This window comes from Rhinolophus hipposideros, assembly GCF_964194185.1.
Source record: "Rhinolophus hipposideros genome assembly, chromosome: 2".
Lineage (NCBI taxonomy): Eukaryota > Metazoa > Chordata > Mammalia > Chiroptera > Rhinolophidae > Rhinolophus > Rhinolophus hipposideros.
In genome coordinates this window covers 37,484,619-37,489,675 of record NC_138048.1, presented here as the reverse complement: position 1 = coordinate 37,489,675, position 5,057 = coordinate 37,484,619, and positions in this window count along the sequence as shown.

Here is a 5,057-nt window from a genome sequence, read left to right as displayed (position 1 = left end):
ATGTTCATTTCACATATGTGCAATTATATCTGTTAAATATATCTCAGAAGATGAATTGCTGGGTCAAAGCATGTATACAGTTTATTATTGATAAATACTGCCTAATAACATTCCAAAACATTGTATTAATATATACTCCCCAGCAATGTATGAGCGCCTGTTTCTTCATACCTCCATATACCCAATGAATTATCAAACTTTTTTAACTTGCTGATCAAAGGATGAAAAGCAGTATACCCTTGTAGCTTTAATGTACATTTATTTCTTATGAGTAAGATTGAGTATCTCTTCATGTTTAAAATTAATTTGAATTTTTAAATTTGGCCTTTGTCCTTTTTCCTACTTGGTGGTTTTTTGTTACTGATTTATAGGAACTTTTCATGTTAGGGAAATTATCTTATTAATATTATATGTATTATAAATATTTTCTCATAATTTTTTATTAAAAAATATTTATAATGTTTTGAGCCATACAGGATTTTAAAAATTTTGGTTTAGTTTTTTGTTTATGGCTTTTGGGGTTTGTAGTCATATTTAGAGAGGACTTTCTAATGCTGAAAGTATAAAGAAATTTTACTTTGTTTTCTTATAATGATTTTAATAATTATATTGTTAAAACTTTGATTCATCTAGAATTTATTTTAGTGTAAGGAGTAAGTTAAAAATTTAACATTGTGTGTTTTTCCAGATTGCCATGGTATTGTCCCAGAATTATTAAATGAATAATCAATCTTTCCCCATGTCCCCACACTGCTCTACAGTACCACCTTTATTGCATGTTTAATTCCTAATTGTATTTGTGCTGAGTTCTAAAAAAAAACCAAAAAACTATTTTTTTATTGATTGTTTCATTTTTTCTCATGTCAGACCCATGTTGTTTTGGTAGGACTAGTCAATAATTTTATATTTCAAAATTTACTTGTGTATCCTTGCATGTTTAATTTTCATTCAAACAGATTTAGTATTTCTAGTCACCTCTCAGATTTTATTTGTATTTTGTTGGGTTTATGATCATAGTAAAAATCAAGATAGAGAGAATTGCCTTTTTAAAAAAATACCAGGTCTTCCTACCCAAGACCAAACAAAAATAGGCCTTTCTATATGTTTGTCTTCATTGGTGCCCTATATTAGCATTTAAAATTTTTCTTCAAACACATGTAGCACATTCTAGTTATATTTATTGTAATTAATTAGATTTATTCTTTGATCTATTATAAATTATTTTCCCATTATCTTATAACTGATTAGTGCTTTATACAGTAAGACTCCTGACTTCTAGATATCAGTATTGTATCCAATGTAAGAATTATCATACTATTTACAATGGTTTTAAAGATTTTTTTTCCCTGTATCAGCAAGTAATCATTGTGCAGATGTTTTTTTAAGTGGCCACATCTTTTTTATTGACAGCTCAATCTCTACATACATTCATTATTGTACAAATTATAAGTGGATTCACAATTATATTAATACAAACTCATGAGCATAAAGCTACTGCTCTAGGTTTTGGTGCATTTTGTGCCAGGCATTTTAGTAAATATGACAAACGTCAAGGAACTCAGCTACTTCAATTTATAAGGATCAGCTTTCAAAAACAGCCTGTATGTCATCTCATAAAACATGTCAAACCCAGGAAATAAAAAAAAACTAAATGACAAAAGAAGGAACACTGTTAAAGAAAAATTGGTTATAAAAATGTTAGGTTAAAATACTAGGTTTAAAAATTTTAGCAATTGGACTTAGGATCTAGAAAGTATATGCATATTGGGAATTTTAGGAAAAGACCTCTATGTCTGCTTCATAATTCTACTACGTTCCAAATGGGTATCTCTGGGTTGCTACAATGTCTTCCCTGTTACTATAAAACCTGCTTCATAGTTCAGAATAAACAACATGGTAATTTACATAAATGTGTTTTAAAATAAGATTCTTCTCACTCAAAAGTATGATCTCCATCAAATTACATAGAAATCTTACTGAAATGTCAATGAGATAGAGAAGCCAAACTGCCCAATTACCTTCACTGCCTGCCTCAGAGCACCGGGCTGGTGTGGCACCTGCCTAGAAGGGGAGATGTGGGTAGTCCCCGCTGCAGGTGGAAACAAGCGCTTCCGCTTCCCTGGGCTTTTGCTTCCTCAGGTATATAATTGAGGAGGTGGGCTAGATGGCTTATAAGAGACCTTGCAAATAAAAAGATCTAAATCATCTTGAGATCACACCTTGAGCAAATGTTTCAGATGGCAAAAGAAACGGTTGAAAACTGGTGGGTGAAGTATTTCTTACCTTTTGATGCCATCACTCAGAACCATTCATTCTGTACTGTAGTTCAAGGAAATCTTTGATACTTTTATCTAATGGCTGGTGCTACTAAAGGATAAGCAAATGAGGCATCTAACAATGAAATTTTATATAAAAATGTATATATAAAAGCCTTTCTATGCTTGGAAAGAAAAACATCAGCCATCAGGACTTGCTGCCTCTGAATTTTAAGACCCATCAGTTTGGCCTGGAGACGCACATTCAAGCCATTCAACAGGTACCTGTGGAGTGCAGCACACCTTTTAAGAATGGGTTTTCCGAAATCCTCCCAGGCAGGCACCTTCCATGAAACTGGTTCTAACAGAAAGTACGCAAGAGAATTAAATGCAGGGTAGGGTTTTTTTTCTTCACAGATCAGAAAATGACCCAAAGAGAGTGGTGGCCTCTCATTTTCTGTCCCCTAAAAATACAAACATCACTTCTTCTGGAATCTAACACACTGGCTTCATTTTTCAAGATGCATCACTTTGTTTTCCTCATATGGCAGCCATGCACTATAAACCTCAAGCACGTGACAGTCATGATTTCATCAGTAAGCCTAGGGCTTCGGCAGGTTTTCTGGAGCTTACAGCCACAGTAGTCCTGAGGGGTCAAATATTAAAGCTTTCTCCACAGCCACAGGTTCCTTTGATGTTTGGGTTATTGAACACGAACTCACTGGATAATTTGTCTTCAACATAGTCCATTTCTGTTCCTAAAAGTGTTAGCTGTGCTTTCTTTTCGATGAACACTCTGACTCCATCTTGAACAATGTCTTCATCAGAATCTCCTTTTGTTTTCATATATTCCAGAGTATAAGAAAGGCCATTACAACCCCTGGTTCAGACACCAACTTTCACACCTACATGTGCAGGCTTATCTTTAAGAAGTTGTTTTATCTTGTTTACTGCTGAAGGTGTTCAGTCTCCCAGGCGCCTGGCACATCTGACCTCTAAACAACCTCCGGCTTCAAGCATTGCAGCCACGAAAACCCTGAGAGGGCGTCCCGGGCTCCAGTCAGCTGCTGCCCACTATGCAGATTTTTGAAAAAGCATTAATGTATATGAAGAAGCACAGTGTCTGGATCTTGGGTCCTTGTATTCTTGACCTACCCAAAGTTTTTCTTCCACAAGGGATTTTTTTTTGATCCCTGGAAAACTTTCATTACCTTCCTCTGCCATCATTAACATCCATTCTTCCTTTAATCTAAAAATTGGTAATTAATAAATGCTAATGGTGATAAGAAGTCAGTGCCTCTGAACATCCTTCTGGCAGCCATTTAGAAAGATCATGAAGAGGGACTTCCCCAGAGAATGGTTTTTGAAGATTCTAACAGGATATTTCTTCTGTTTCCTAACTGATTATTCCCTAGGGCTGACTTCTCATTATCTCATCTTTCTTTTTATCTGCATAAGAAATCTCATCTACTCTAATGGTTTCAAGTAATACTTCCAAATGAATAAGTTCCAAATTCCTGTGACCTTATTGAGAACCTGTTATTTAACTGTAAATATGAAATAGAAAATTTCTATTGAAAATCTACATTGGTACATTTGAAACAAAAGTAATCACATTCACCCTAGCCATCCCCACTTCTCGTCAAAGCATTAATTTAGGCCCTAATGGCTCCTGTTCTTCTGTTCTTGGGGAATCTGGGTTTTTAAACAGATAATTAGTTAGGACTAAGGAATAGAGCCTAAGTCAGAGACCAGACTTATGAGCTGAGTCAATGTGGGAATTGGTGGAGAAATTGAGTAAGGTTGGGCAAGAAGAAACAAACTTGGGACCAAATGACTCTAGGTGAAAATAATTCTTTTACTCCTAAGTATGGCTGGTAGCAAGATGGCTTGAGGGCCACATGGGCAATTCAGTTCCATTACTGGAACATGGATACAGTTTTAGGCCCATTAGCTCAGTTCCCAAGTCCATTGCAATTGGGGCTTGGCTCAGACAAGGTTAGCTTGGGAATTGGAGTAGGATAAAGCTAGCAGGCAGAGGCCATGGGTAGATGTAGAGGGCCGCAGGGGAGGGGGAGGAAGGCAAGAACAATGCCAGAAGATGCAGTCCAATATGTTCCTTTATCTGAAAACCACACTCTTCTGCCTACTACATTACAACTTTTTTTTTTACTACTAATAACATGGTTATCTCTTATCATTTCTCTCTCCTATACATAGACTTACTTATAATTCAATAATACTCAGAATGTATAATTTTTCCATGGTTTTAAAAAATGTTCTTCCTCTAAATTGATCTTCGTAATAGTTAGATGTGAAAAGGCAAATACTCTTGTTACTGTTTTACAGAAGGGAAGACTGAGACTGGAGAATATAAGTCATACGTCAATGTAGTTAGTAAGTGGCAAACAAAGCCTAGAACCCAGGCTTCCTGATTGCAACTCAAAGTTCTTCCATTAGACCGCACTAAGTCAATCCATGATGTAGGCAGAATTTATAACTAACAATATAGCAAGGACTACCCTCTCTAAAATAATGCTTTTGCCCTCCACAGAAAACGATATCTCTGAATAGAAAGTAAGCACAATTTCATCAGTTAGTGATAAATGACCTAGTCTTAAAACTGTTCAGATGAGTTAATCTCACTGGCTTTCTGTTCTTATTTAGCCTGTAGCTGTAAGAGGTTTAGAGTAGCTTTCTCATGGCATATGTTAGCCTCAAGTTTTAGTGAAGAGTGAGGTACTAAATACGGGGAGACCCTACGTGAAAACAACCTGAGAAAAAGCTGTAGACTGAGTCACG